This window comes from Bombina bombina, chromosome 11 (assembly GCF_027579735.1).
Source record: "Bombina bombina isolate aBomBom1 chromosome 11, aBomBom1.pri, whole genome shotgun sequence".
NCBI lineage: Eukaryota > Metazoa > Chordata > Amphibia > Anura > Bombinatoridae > Bombina > Bombina bombina.
The window spans coordinates 20,030,836-20,047,768 of NC_069509.1; the positions used below are offsets into that span (position 1 = coordinate 20,030,836).

Sequence of the window (16,933 nt, forward strand, 5' to 3'; positions counted from 1 at the left end):
TAGTGTATGCATGTGTGTTAATATGTATGTCTGTGTGTATATGTATGTGTGTATGTGTGTGTGTGTGTATATATGTATATAGTGTATGTATGTGTGTTAATATGTATGTCTGTGTGTATATGTGTGTGTATATACAGTGTATGTATGTGTGTTAATATCATGTATGTCTGTGTGTATATGTATGTATGTATGTGTGTGTGTATATATATATAGTGTATGTATGTGTGTTAATATGTATGTCTGTGTGTATATGTATGTATGTATGTGTGTGTGTATATATATATATATATATATATATATATATATATATATATATATATATATATATATATATATATATATATAGTGTATGTATGTGTGTTAATATGTATGTCTGTGTGTATATGTATGTGTGTGTAATGTAAATGTGTGTATATATGTATGTGTGTGTTTATATAATGTATGTATGTGTGTATATGTAGAGTATGTATGTGTGTTAATATGTATGTCTGTGTGTATATGTGTGTGTGTGTATATACAGTGTATGTATGTGTGTTAATATGTATGTCTGTGTGTATATGTGTGTGTGTGTGTATATACAGTGTATGTATGTGTGTTAATATCATGTATGTCTGTGTGTATATGTATGTGTGTGTTTATATAATGTATGTATGTGTGTATGTGTATATATGTGTCTGTATTTGGGTGGGGGACATTTGTATATTATGATTGTGGATTTATAGAGAGTTAAATAGTTGTTTCTGGGGCTTTAAAGCAGCTGCTAAGAAAATCACTTTCACTTTCATTCTGACTTTTTCTATTCTGTTTAAATTGTGCTCAGTCAGGACCCTCAGTGTTAAGCGTCAACCAGCCCTGAACTCTGGTAATCTCACCCCATAATCTGCATGTATCTGTATGTGAATATATACAGTAATATGTATGTATCTGTATGTGAATATGTACAATAATCTGTATGTATCTGTATGTGTATATGTACAGTAATATGTATGTATCTGTATGTGTATATGTACAGTAATATGTATGTATCTGTATGTGTATATGTACAGTAATATGTATGTATCTGTATGTGAATATATACAGTAATATGTATGTATCTGTATGTGAATATGTACAATAATCTGTATCTATCTGTATGTGTATATGTACAGTAATATGTATGTATCTGTATGTGTATATGTACAGTAATATGTATGTATCTGTATGTGTATATGTACAGTAATATGTATGTATCTGTATGTGTATATGTACAGTAATATGTATGTATCTGTGTGTGTATATGTACAGTAATCTGCATGTATCTGTATGTATATGTACAGTAATCGGTATGTATCTGTGTGTATATGTACAGTAATCTGCATGTATCTGTATGTATATGTACAGTAATCTGTATGTATCTGTGTGTGTATATGTACAGTAATCTGTATGTATCTATATGTGAATATATACAATAATGTGTTTGTATCTGTGTGTGTATATGTGCAGTAATATTTATGTATCTGTATGTGTATATATACAGTAATCTGCATGTATCTGTATGTGTATATGTACAGTGATATGTATGTATCTGTATGTGTATATGTACAGTAATCTGCATGTATCTGTATGTGTATATGTACAGTAATATGTATGTATCTGTATGTGTATATGTACACTAATATGTATGTATCTGTATGTGTATATGTGCAGTTATATGTATGTATCTGTATGTGCATATGTGCAGTAATATGTATGTATCTGTATGTGTATATGTACAGTAATCTGCATGTATCTGTATGTGTATATGTACAGTAATCTGCATGTATTTGTATGTGTATATGTACAATAATCTGTATGTATCTGTATGTGTATATGTACAATAATCTGCATGTATCTGTGTGTATATGTACAGTGATCTGCATGTATCTGTATGTGTATTTGTACAGTAATCTGTGTGTATCTGTATGTGTATATGTACAGTAATCTGCATGTATCTGTATGTGTATATGTACAGTAATCTGCATGTATATGTGTGTGTATATGTACAGTAATCTGTATGTATCTGTATGTGTATATGTACAGTAATCTGCATGTATCTGTATGTGTATATGTACAGTATTCTGCATGCATCTGTATGTAAATATTTACATTAATCTGCATGTATCTGTGTGTGTGTATATGTACAGTAATCTGTATGTATCTGTATGTGTATATGTACAGTAATCTGCATGTATCTGTATGTAAATATTTACATTTATCTGCATGTATCTGTGTGTGTATATGTACAGTAATCTTTATGTATCTGTATGTGTATATGTACAGTAATCTGCATGTATCTGTATGTGTATATGTACAGTAATCTGTATGTATCTGTATGTGTATATGTATAATAATATGTATGTAACTGTATGTGTATATGTAAAATAATCTGTATGTATCTGTATCTGTATATGTACAATAATCTGTATGTATCTGTTTGTGTATATTAACAGTAATCTGTATGTATCTGTACGTGCATATGTGCAGTAATCTGCATGTATCTGTATGTGTATGTTTACAGTAATATGCATGTATCTGTATGTGTATATGTACAATAACCTGTATGTGTCTGTTTGTGTATATGTACAATAATATGTATGTATCTTTATGTGTATATGTACAGTAATCTGCATGTATCTGTGTTTATATGTACAGTAATATGTATGTATATGTATGTGTATATATACAATAATCTGTATGTGTATATGTACAGTAATATGTATATATCTGTACGTGTATATTTACAATAATATGTATGTATCTGTATGTGTATATGTACAGTAATATGTATGTATTTGTATGTGTATATATACAATAATCTTTATGTATCTGTATATGTATATGTACAGTAATATGTATGTATCTGTGTATGTATATGTACAATAATATGTATGTATCTGTATGTGTATATGTACAGTAATCTGCATGTATATGTATGTGTATATGTACAGTAATATTTATGTATCTGTATGTGTATATATACAATAATCTGTATGTATATGTATGTGTATATGTATAGTAATCTGCATGTATCTGTATGTGTGTATGTACAGTAATCTGTATGTATCTGTTTGTGTATATGTACAGTAATATGCATGTATCTGTATGTGTATATGTACACTAATCTGCATGTATCTGTGTGTGTAAATGTACAGTAATATGTATGTATATTTATGTGTATATGTATAGTAATCTGCATGTATCTGTATGTGTGTATGTACAGTCATCTGTATGTATCTGTTTGTGTATATGTACAGTAATATGCATGTATCTGTATGTGTATATGTACACTAATCTGCATGTATCTGTGTGTGTAAATGTAGAGTAATATGTATGTATCTGTATGTGTATATGTACAGTAATATGTATGTATCTGTATGTGTATATATACAATAATCTGTATGTACCTGTATGTGTATATGTACAGTAATATGTATATATCTGTATGTGTATATGTATAATAATATGTATGTAGCTGTATGTGTATATGTACAGTAATCTGCATGTATCTCTGTATGTATATGTACAGTAATATGTACTGTATGTATCTGTATGTGTATATGTACAGTAATATGTATGTATCTGTATGTGTATATATACAATAATCTGTATGTATCTGTATGTGTATATGTACAGTAATATGTATGTATCTGTGTATGTATATGTACAATAATCTGTATGTATCTGTATTTGTATGTGTACAATAATCTGTATGTATCTGTGTGTGTGTATATGTACTGTAATCTGTATGCGTATATTTAGAGTATTCTGCATGTATCTGTGCGTGTATATGTATTGCACAGTAATCTGTATGTATTTGTGTGTGTATATGTGAAAGAAATTGGGAAGACACTCAGTAATACAGTTCAAATCCACTTTTACAAAAGGCAGCAGTACAATCAGAGCAACGTTTTGGGGCTTACACCCCCTCCTTAGGCTCAATACAAATGAATGGCAAATGCAACCTTTAAATAGCCAAATAGACCCACCCCCTTTTTTTCAAGCATGACATCATCAGAATCCTCCTATAATATAAATTTAAAGTGCCAACACTATTTAACACACACAAAAAATACTAATAAACCCAATACATCCACAAAAAAACCAAAGTAAATAATGACCACTTAAGAAATAAATCACTCAAAATCCCCTATAGTTTCACAAATAATTATAGCTAAATACCAATGATAAACTAAATCTCTTTTAAATTACAATCTTTATGAATTTGTATGTGTATATATACAGTAATCTGCATATATCTGTGTGTGTGTATATGTACAGTAATATATATGTATCTATATGTGTATATTTACAGTAATCTGCATGTATCTGTGTCTGTATATGTACTGTAATCTGCATGTATCTGTGTCTGTATATGTACAGTAATCTAAATGTATCTGTATGTGTATATGTTCAGTAATATGTATGTATCTGTATGTGTATATGTACAATAATATGTATGTATCTGTATGTGTATATGTTCAGTAATCTGCATGTATCTGTATGTGTATATATACACAGTAATCTAAATGTATCTGTATGTGTATATGTACAGTAGTCTAAATGTATCTGTATATGTACAGTAATCTGCATGTATCTGTGTGTGTATATGTACCGTAATCTAAATGTATCTGTATGTGTATATGTACAGTAATCTGCATGTATCTGTATGTGTATATGTACAGTAATCTAAATGTATCTGTATGTGTATATGTACAGTAATCTGCATGTATCTGTATGTGTAATCTGCATGTATCTGTGTGTGTATATGTACAGTAATCTGTATGTATCTGTATATGTACAGTAATATGTATTTATCTGTATGTGTATATGTACAATAATATGTATGTATCTGTATGTGTATATGTACAATAATATGAATGTATCTGTGTGTGTATATGTACAATAATATGAATGTATGTGTGTGTGTATATGTACAATAATATGAATGTATATGTGTGTGTATATGTACATTAATCTGCATGTATCTGTGTGTGTATATGTACAATAATATGTATGTATCTGTATGTGTATATGTACAGTAATCTGCATGTATCTGTATGTGTATATGTACAATAATCTGTATGTATCTGTATGTGTATATGTACAGTAATCTGCATGTATCTTTGTGTATATGTACAGTAATCTAAATGTATCTGTATGTGTATATGTACAGTAATTTGCATGCATCTGTATGTGTATATGTACAGTAATCTAAATGTATCTGTATGTGTATATGTACAGTAATATGCATGTATCTTTGTGTATATGTACAGTAATCTAAATGTATCTGTATGTGTATATGTACAGTAATTTGCATGCATCTGTATGTGTATATGTACAGTAATCTAAATGTATCTGTGTGTGTATATGTACAGTAATATGCATGTATCTGTGTGTGTATATGTACAGTAATATGCATGTATTTGTGTGTGTATATGTACAGTAATCTGCATGTATCTCTGTGTGTATATGTACAATAATATGTATGTATCTGTGTGTGTGTATGTACAGTAATATGCATGTATCTGTGTGTGTATATGTACAGTAATATGCATGTATCTGTGTGTGTATATGTACAGTAATCTGCATGTATCTCTGTGTGTATATGTACAATAATATGAATGTATCTGTGTGTGTATATGTACAGTAATCTGCATGTATCTCTGTGTGTATATGTACAATAATATGTATGTATCTGTGTGTGTGTATGTACAGTAATCTGCATGTATCTGTGTGTGTATATGTACAGTAATCTAAATGTATCTGTATGTGTATATGTACAGTAATCTAAATGTATCTGTATGTGTATATGTACAGTAATATGTATGTATCTGTGTGTGTATATGTACAGTAATATGTATGTATCTGTGTGTGTATATGTACAGTAATCTGCATGTATCTCTGTGTGTATATGTACAATAATATGTATGTATCTGTGTGTGTGTATGTACAGTAATCTGCATGTATCTGTGTGTGTATATGTACAGTAATCTGCATGTACAGTGGGGCAAAAAAGTATTTAGTCAGCCACCAATTGTACAAGTTCTCCCATTTAAGAAGATGAGAGAGGCCTGTAATTTTCATCATAGGTATACCTCAACTATGAGAGACAAATGTGGAAATAAATCCAGACAATCACATTGTCTGATTTGGAAAGAATGTATTTGCAAATTGTGGTGGAAAATAATTATTTGGTCAATTGGGATCATTGTCATGCTGAAAGACCCAGCCACGTTTCATCTTCAATGCCCTTGCTGATGGAAGGAGGTTTGCACTAAAAATCTCACAATACATGGCCCCATTCATTCTTTCATGTACACGGATCAGTCGTCCTGTTCCCTTTGCAGAGAAACAGCCCCAAAGCATGATGTTGCCACCCCCATGCTTCACAGTAGGTATGGTGTTCTTTGGTTGCAACTCAGCATTCTCTCTCCTCCAAACAGGACGAGTTGTGTTTCTACCAGTTCTACTTTGGTTTCATCTGACCATATGACATTCTCCCAATCCGCTTCTGGATCATCCAAATGCTCTCTAGCATACTTCAGACAGGCCCGGACATGTACTGGCTTAAGCAGGGGGACACGTCTGGCACTGCAGGATCTGAGTCCCTGGCGGCGTAGTGTGTTACTGATGGTAGCCTTTGTTACGTTGGTCCCAGCTCTCTGCAGGTCCCTGTGTGGTTCTGGGATGTTTGCCTACCGTTCTTGTGATCATTTTGACCCCACGAGGTGAGATCTTGCGTGGAGCCCCAGATCGAGGGAGATTATCAGTGGTCTTGTATGTCTTCCATTTTCTAATTATTGCTCCCACAGTTGATTTCTTCACACCAAGCTGCTTGCCTATTGCAGATTCAGTCTTCCCAGCCTGGTGCAGGTCTACAATTTTTTTCTGGTGTCCTTCGACAGCTCTTTGGTCTTCACCATAGTGGAGTTTGGAGTGTGACTGTTTGAGGTTGTGGACAGGTGTCTTTTATACTGGTAACAAGTTCAAACAGGTGCCATTAATACAGGTAATGAGTGGAGGACAGAGGAGCCTCTTAAAGAAGAATATACAGGTCTGTGAGAGCCAGAAATCTTGCTTGTTTGTAGGTGACCAAATACTTATTTTCCACCATAATATGCAAATAAATTCTTTCCAAATCAGACAATGTGATTGTCTGGATTTGTTTCCACATTTTGTCTCTCATAGTTGAGGTATACCTATGATGAAAATTACAGGCCTCTCTCATCTTCTTAAGTGGGAGAACTTGCACAATTGGTGGCTGACTAAATACTTTTTTGCCCCACTGTATCTGTGTGTATATGTACAGTAATCTGCATGTATCTCTGTGTGTATATGTACAGTAATCTGTATGTATCTGTATGTGTATATGTACAGTAATCTGCATGTATCTGTGTGTGTATATGTACAGTAATATGTATGTATCTGTGTGTATATGTACAGTATTCTGCATGTATCTGTGTGTGTATATTACAGTAATCTCCATGTATCTCTGTGTGTATATGTACAGTAATCTGCATGTATCTGTGTGTATATGTACAGTATTCTGCATGTATCTGTGTGTGTATATTACAGTAATCTCCATGTATCTCTGTGTGTATATGTACAGTAATCTGCATGTATCTGTATGTGTATATGTACAGTAATCTGCATGTATCTGTGTGTATGTGTGTACAGTATTCTGCATGTATCTGTGTGTATGTGTGTACAGTATTCTGCATGTATCTCTGTGTGTATATGTACAGTATTCTGCATGTATCTGTGTGTGTATATGTACAGTAATCTGCATGTATCTGTGTGTATATGTACAGTATTCTGCATGTATCTGTGTGTGTATATGTACAGTAATCTGCATGTATCTGTGTGTGTATAAGTACAGTAATCTGCATGTATCTGTGTGTGTATAAGTACAGTAATCTGCATGTATCTGTGTGTGTATATGTACAGTAATCTGCATGTATCTGTGTGTGTATATGTACAGTAATCTGCATGTATCTGTGTGTGTATATGTACAGTAATATGTATGTGTATATGTACAGTAATATGTATGTGTATATGTACAGTAATATGCATGTATCTCTGTGTGTATATGTACAGTATTCTGCATGTATCTGTGTGTGTATATGTACAGTAATCTGCATGTATCTGTGTGTATATGTACAGTATTCTGCATGTATCTGTGTGTGTATATGTACAGTAATCTGCATGTATCTGTGTGTGTATATGTACAGTAATCTGCATGTATCTGTGTGTGTATATGTACAGTAATATGCATGTATCTGTGTGTGTATATGTACAGTAATATGTATGTGTATATGTACAATAATATGTATGTGTATATGTACTGTAATATGCATGTATCTCTGTGTGTATATGTACAGTATTCTGCATGTATCTGTGTGTGTATATGTACAGTAATCTGCATGTATCTGTGTGTATATGTACAGTATTCTGCATGTATCTGTGTGTGTATATATACAGTAATCTGCATGTATCTGTGTGTGTATATGTACAGTAATCTGCATGTATCTGTGTGTGTATAAATACAGTAATCTGCATGTATCTGTGTGTGTATAAGTACAGTAATCTGCATGTATCTGTGTGTGTATATGTACAGTAATCTGCATGTATCTGTGTGTGTATATGTACAGTAATCTGCATGTATCTGTGTGTGTATATGTACAGTAATATGCATGTATCTGTGTGTGTATATGTACAGTAATATGTATGTGTATATGTACAGTAATATGTATGTATCTGTATGTGTATATGTACAGTAATCTAAATGTATCTGTGTGTGTATATGTACAGTAATATGTATGTGTATATGTACAGTAATATGCATGTATCTGTATGTGTATATGTACAGTAATCTAAATGTATCTGTGTGTGTATATGTACAGTAATATGCATGTATCTGTGTGTGTATATGTACAGTAATATGCATGTATCTGTGTGTGTATATGTACAGTATTCTGCATGTATCTGTGTGTGTATATGTACAATAATATGTATGTATCTGTGTGTGTGTATGTACAGTAATCTGCATGTATCTGTGTGTGTATATGTACAGTAATCTGCATGTATCTGTGTGTGTATATGTACAGTAATCTGCATGTATCTCTGTGTGTATATGTACAATAATATGAATGTATCTGTGTGTGTATATGTACAGTAATCTGCATGTATCTCTGTGTGTATATGTACAATAATATGTATGTATCTGTGTGTGTGTATGTACAGTAATCTGCATGTATCTGTGTGTGTATATGTACAGTAATCTAAATGTATCTGTATGTGTATATGTACAGTAATCTAAATGTATCTGTATGTGTATATGTACAGTAATATGTATGTATCTGTGTGTGTATATGTACAGTAATATGTATGTATCTGTGTGTGTATATGTACAGTAATCTGCATGTATCTCTGTGTGTATATGTACAATAATATGTATGTATCTGTGTGTGTGTATGTACAGTAATCTGCATGTATCTGTGTGTGTATATGTACAGTAATCTGCATGTACAGTGGGGCAAAAAAGTATTTAGTCAGCCACCAATTGTACAAGTTCTCCCATTTAAGAAGATGAGAGAGGCCTGTAATTTTCATCATAGGTATACCTCAACTATGAGAGACAAATGTGGAAATAAATCCAGACAATCACATTGTCTGATTTGGAAAGAATGTATTTGCAAATTGTGGTGGAAAATAATTATTTGGTCAATTGGGATCATTGTCATGCTGAAAGACCCAGCCACGTTTCATCTTCAATGCCCTTGCTGATGGAAGGAGGTTTGCACTAAAAATCTCACGATACTTGGCCCCATTCATTCTTTCATGTACATGGATCAGTCGTCCTGTTCCCTTTGCAGAGAAACAGCCCCAAAGCATGATGTTGCCACCCCCATGCTTCACAGTAGGTATGGTGTTCTTTGGTTGCAACTCAGCATTCTCTCTCCTCCAAACAGGACGAGTTGTGTTTCTACCAGTTCTACTTTGGTTTCATCTGACCATATGACATTCTCCCAATCCGCTTCTGGATCATCCAAATGCTCTCTAGCATACTTCAGACAGGCCCGGACATGTACTGGCTTAAGCAGGGGGACACGTCTGGCACTGCAGGATCTGAGTCCCTGGCGGCATAGTGTGTTACTAATGGTAGCCTTTGTTACGTTGGTCCCAGCTCTCTGCAGGTCCCTGTGTGGTTCTGGGATGTTTGCGTACCGTTCTTGTGATCATTTTGACCCCACGAGGTGAGATCTTGCGTGGAGCCCCAGATCGAGGGAGATTATCAGTGGTCTTGTATGTCTTCCATTTTCTAATTATTGCTCCCACAGTTGATTTCTTCACACCAAGCTGCTTGCCTATTGCAGATTCAGTCTTCCCAGCCTGGTGCAGGTCTACAATTTTTTTCTGGTGTCCTTCGACAGCTCTTTGGTCTTCACCATAGTGGAGTTTGGAGTGTGACTGTTTGAGGTTGTGGACAGGTGTCTTTTATACTGGTAACAAGTTCAAACAAGTGCCATTAATACAGGTAATGAGTGGAGGACAGAGGAGCCTCTTAAAGAAGAATATACAGGTCTGTGAGAGCCAGAAATCTTGCTTGTTTGTAGGTGACCAAATACTTATTTTCCACCATAATATGCAAATAAATTCTTTCCAAATCAGACAATGTGATTGTCTGGATTTGTTTCCACATTTTGTCTCTCATAGTTGACGTATACCTATGATGAAAATTACAGGCCTCTCTCATCTTCTTAAGTGGGAGAACTTGCACAATTGGTGGCTGACTAAATACTTTTTTGCCCCACTGTATCTGCGTGTATATGTACAGTAATCTGCATGTATCTCTGTGTGTATATGTACAGTAATCTGTATGTATCTGTATGTGTATATGTACAGTAATCTGCATGTATCTGTGTGTGTATATGTACAGTAATCTGCATGTATCTGTGTGTATATGTACAGTATTCTGCATGTATCTGTGTGTGTATATTACAGTAATCTCCATGTATCTCTGTGTGTATATGTACAGTAATCTGCATGTATCTGTATGTGTATATGTACAGTAATCTGCATGTATCTGTGTGTATGTGTGTACAGTATTCTGCATGTATCTGTGTGTATGTGTGTACAGTATTCTGCATGTATCTCTGTGTGTATATGTACAGTATTCTGGATGTATCTGTGTGTGTATATGTACAGTAATCTGCATGTATCTGTGTGTATATGTACAGTATTCTGCATGTATCTGTGTGTGTATATGTACAGTAATCTGCATGTATCTGTGTGTGTATATGTACAGTAATCTGCATGTATCTGTGTGTGTATAAGTACAGTAATCTGCATGTATCTGTGTGTATAAGTACAGTAATCTGCATGTATCTGTGTGTGTATATGTACAGTAATCTGCATGTATCTGTGTGTGTATATGTACAGTAATCTGCATGTATCTGTGTGTGTATATGTACAGTAATATGTATGTGTATATGTACAGTAATATGTATGTGTATATGTACAGTAATCTGCATGTATCTGTGTGTGTATATGTACAGTAATATGTATGTGTATATGTACAGTAATATGTATGTGTATATGTACAGTAATATGCATATATCTGTGTGTGTATATGTACAGTATTCTGCATGTATCTGTGTGTGTATATGTACAGTAATCTGCATGTATCTGTGTGTGTATATGTACAGTAATCTGCAGTTAGAACAGAATGAGGGGAATGGTTGCAGTTAAGAAATATTCTTGGTTAACAGAGATAAAACTGACGTACAGACACTGACTTAGAGACTTACATGGGTCTATTTATGAAGCAGCGGATGCTGCTTCCGACCCTCTCCGCTTCAGTTCCGCCTGCGTAAGTTAAGAAGCAGCAGTCCTAAAACCGCTGCTCCTTAACTCATCTGCCACCTCTGAGGCAGACAGCAATCAGCCCGATCGAATACGATCTGGTTGATTGACAACCCCTGCTAGCGTCCGATTGGCCGAGAATCTGCAGGGGGCGGTATTGCACCAGCAGTTCACAAGAACTGCTGGTGCAATGATAATTGCAGTGAGCGTATGCATGTATCTGTGTGTGTATATGTACAGTAATCTGTATGTATCTGTGTGTGTATATGTACAATAATCTGTATGTATGTGTATATGCACAGTAATCTGCATGTGTCTGTGTGTGTATATGTACAGTAATATGTAAGTATATGTGTGTGTATATGTACAGTAATAGGTAAATATCTGTATTTGTATATGTACAGTAATCTGCATGTATCTTTATGTGTTTATGTACAGTAATCTGTATGTGTATATGTACAGTAATCTGCATGTATCTGATTTTCTATTGTATATGCACAGTAATCTGTATGTATCTGTATGTAAATATTTACATTAATCTACATGTATCTGTGTGTGTATATGTACAGTAATCGATATATGCAAGGTAGAGGTGAGCGCCAATAGAAGGCTGAGGGTAGGGTGGGGAACGCTAAAATAGGCTAAAATTAGCTGATAGAATGTAAAATTAAAAATTACAAATTTTTTTATTCCATAACATACACATAACCAGTATATGTACAGTAATCTGTATGTGTCTGTGTGTGTATATGTACAGTAATCTGTATGTGTCTATGTGTGTATATGTACAGTAATTTGCATGTATCTGTATGTAAATATTTACATTAATCTGCATGTATCTGTGTGTATATGTACATTAATCTGTATGTGTCTGTGTGTGTATATGTACAGTAATCTGTATGTATCTGTATGTGTATATGTACAGTAATCTGCATTATCTGTATGTGTATATGTACAGTAATCTGTATATATCTGTATGTGTATATGTACAGTAATCTGTATGTATCTGTATGTTTATATGTGCAGTAATCTGCATGTATCTGTATGTGTATATGTACAGTAATATGCATGTATCTGTATATGTATGTATCTGTATGTGTATATGTAAAATAATCTGCATGTATCTGTGTGTGTATATGTACAGTAATATGAATGTATATGTATGTGTATATATACAATAATCTGTATGTGTATATGTACAGTAATATGTATATATCTGTACGTGTATATGTACAATAATATGTATGTATCTGTATGTGTATATATACAATAATCTTTATGTATCTGTATCTGTATATATACAGTAATATGTATGTATCTGTATATGTATATGTACAATAATATGTATGTATCTGTATGTGTATATGTACAGTAATATGTATGTATCTGTTTGTGTATATGTACAATAATATGTATGTATCTGTATTTGTATATATACAATAATCTGTATGTATGTATGTGTATATGTTTAGTAATATGTATGTATCTGTATGTGTATATATACAATAATCTGTATGTATCTGTATGTGTATATGTACAGTAATATGTATGTATCTGTGTGTGTATATGTACTGTAATCTGTATGTATCTGTATGTGTATATGTACAGTAATCTGCATGTATCTGTGTGTGTATATGTATAGAAATCTGCATGTATCTTTGTGTATATGTACAGTAATCTGTATGTATCTGTGTGTGTGTATATGTATTGTACAGTAATCTGTATGTATCTTTGTGTGTATATGTGAAATAAATTGGGCAGACACTCAGTAATACAGTTCAAATCCACTTTTATTAAAGGCAGCAGTACAATCAGAGCAAAGTTTTGGGGCTTACACCCACTCCTTAGGCTCAATACAAATGAATGAAAATGCAACCCTTAAATAGCCAAATAGACCCACCCCCTTTTTTCAATCATGACATCATCAGAATCCTCCTATAATATAAATTTAAAGTGCCAACACTATTTAACACACACAAAAAAATAATAATAAACCCAATACATCCACACAAAAAAAACAAAAAAACAAAAACAAAAAAAAATGACCACTTAAGAAATAAATCACTCAAAATCTCCTATAGTTTCACAAATAATAATAGCTAAATACCAATGATAAACTAAATCTCTTTTAAATTACAATCTTTATGAATTTGTGTGTGTATATGCACAGTAATCTGCATGTATCTGTGTGTGTATATGTACAGTAATCTGCATATATATGTGTGGGTATATGTACAGTAATATATATGTATCTATATGTGTATATGTACAGTAATCCAAATGTATCTGTATGTGTATATGTACAGTAATCTGCATGTATGTGTATATGTACAGTAATCTGCATGTATCGGTATGTGTATATGTACAGTAATCTGTATGTATCTGTGTGTGTATATGTACAGTAATCTGCATGTATCTGTATGTGTATATGTACAGTAATCTAAATGTATCTGTATGTGAAATATGCATGTATCTGTGTGTGTATATGTACAGTAATCTGCATGTATCTGTATGTGTATATGTACAGTAACCTGCATGTATCTGTGTGTGTATATGCACAGTAATCTGCATGTATCTGTATGTGTATATGTACAGTAATCTAAATGTATCTGTATGTGTATATGTACAGTAATCTGCATGTATCTGTATGTGTATATGTACAGTAATCTGCATGTGTCTGTGTGTGTATATGTACAGTATTCTGCATGTATCTGTATGTGTATATGTACAGTAATCTGCATGTATCTGTATATATACAGTAATATGTATGTATCTGTATGTGTATATGTACAATAATATGTATGTATCTGTATATGTACAGTAATCTGCATGTATCTGTGTGTATATATGTACATTAATCTGCATGTATCTGTGTGTGTATATGTACAATAATATGAATGTATCTGTGTGTGTATATGTACATTAATCTGCATATATCTGTCTGTGTATATGTACAATAATATGTATGTATCTGTATGTGTATATGTACAGTAATCTGCATGTATCTGTATGTGTATATGTACAATAATCTGTATGTATCTGTATGTGTATATGCACAGTAATCTGCATGTATCTGTGTGTGTATATGTACAGTAATATGTATGTATCTGTATGTGTATACGTACAGTAATCTGCATGGTTCTGTGTGTGTATATGTACAGTAATCTAAATGTATCTGTATGTGTATATGTACAGTAATCTAAATGTATCTGTATGTGTATATGTACATTAATCTGCATGTATATGTGTGTGTATATGTACAGTAATCTGCATGTATCTGTATGTGTATATGTACAGTACTCTAAATGTATGTGTATATGTACAGTAATCTGCATGTATATGTACAGTAATCTGCATGTATCTGTGTGTGCATATATACAGTAATATGTATTTATCCGTATGTGTATATGTACAGTAATCTGTATGTATCTGTGTGTGTATATGTACAGTAATCTGCATGTATCTGTGTGTGTATGTACAGTAATCTGCATGTATCTCTGTGTGTATATGTACTATAATCTGTATGTATCTGTACGCCTGCATAAAGTTATTAACCCCTATTCCGCCGCTCCCCGACAACGCCGCCACTAAATAAACTTATTAACCCCTAAACCTCTTGCCTCCCACATCACCACCACTAACTAAACCTATTAACCCCTAAACCGTCAGCCCCTCACATCGCAGAAAACTAAATTAAGCTATTAACCTCTAAACCTAAAAACCCCTTAAATTTAAATAAAAATTACAACATCCCTATCTGAAAATAAATTAAAACTTACCTGTAGAATTCAAATAAACACATTTTAAACTAATAATTAACCTACCCTAACTATTATACTACAATTAAATTAAACTACCAATTAAATAAATTAAATTACATAATTAAAAAACCTAACCCTACTAAAATGATTTAAATATACAATTAAACATTCTTACAAACTGCTAAATTACAAAAAATAAAAAAATACTAAATTACAAAAACAAACACTAAATTATGACAAATAACAAACCACATTATCAAAAAAAATTTTTTTACACCTAATCTAATAGCCCTATCAAAATAAAAAAGCCCCTCAAAATAAAAAAAACCCTAGCCTACAATAAACTACCAATGGTCCTTAAAAGGACCTTTTGTGGGGCATTGCCCCAAAGATAACAGCTCTTTTACCTGGCAAAAAAAAATACAAACACCCCCCCAACAGTTAAACCTATCTAAAATAACCTAAGCTACCCATTGCCCTGAAAAGGGCATGTGTATGGGCATTGCCCTTAAAAGGGCATTTAGCTCTTTTACTGCCCAGACCCTAATCTAAAAATAAAACCCACCCAAAAAAACTTTGTAAAACCTAACACTAACCCCCGACGTTCCACCTACAGTTCTTGAAGTCCCGCTTGAAGGATCCATCCAGGCGGAAAGAAGTCTTCATCCAGGCAGCCTTTTCTATCTTCACCCAAACAGTGAAGTCCTTATCCATTGGGCAAGAAGTCTTCATCCAGGCGGCCTCTTCTATCTTCATCCAGCCGGCGCGGAGCGGGTCCCATCCTGAAGACATCCGGCGTGGAGCATCCTCTTCATACGGTCGCTACGGTACACTTATTCTTCAATGCAAGGGACACAATCAAAGATGGGGTCCCTTGCATTCCTACTGGCTGAAAGATTTCAATCAGCTAATAGGAATTAGAGCTGTTAAAATCCTATTGGCTGTTCCAATCAGCCAATAGGATTTAAGCAGCTTTCATATTATTGGCTAATCCGAATTAGCCAATAGAATGAGAGCTGCTTAAATCCTATTGGCTGTTAGGTTTTTTAAGGTTTTTTTATGTGGGCTTTATTTTTAGATTAGGGTCTGGGCAGTAAAAGAGCTAAATGCCCTTTTTTTTTATTTGGGGGGTTGGTTGGCTGGTGGGTTTTACTGTTGGGGGGGTTGTTTGTATTTTTTTGCCAAGTAAAAGAGCTGTTATCTTTAAGGCAATGCCCCACAAAAGGTCCTTTTAAGGGCCATTGGTAGTTTATTGTAGGCTAAGGTTTTTTTTTTATTTTGCGGGGAGC

The 16,933-nt window shown here is 33.4% G+C and overlaps 1 protein-coding gene across 4 annotated transcripts in view; it reads left to right on the plus strand.

Annotated features, from left to right (window-relative positions):
• Positions 1-789: 789 nt before the first annotated feature.
• LOC128641811 (uncharacterized) overlaps positions 790-16,933 on the plus strand; it is an 89,842-nt gene continuing 73,698 nt past the window's right edge. For 2 of the 4 annotated variants that reach the window (XM_053694351.1, XM_053694354.1), the window contains exon 1: positions 816-882. The gene's annotated coding sequence lies outside the window, so the exon portion shown is untranslated. Of the gene's footprint in view, positions 883-16,933 lie in introns of all 4 variants that reach the window. The other 2 variants (XM_053694352.1, XM_053694353.1) reach the window with 2 other exon arrangements.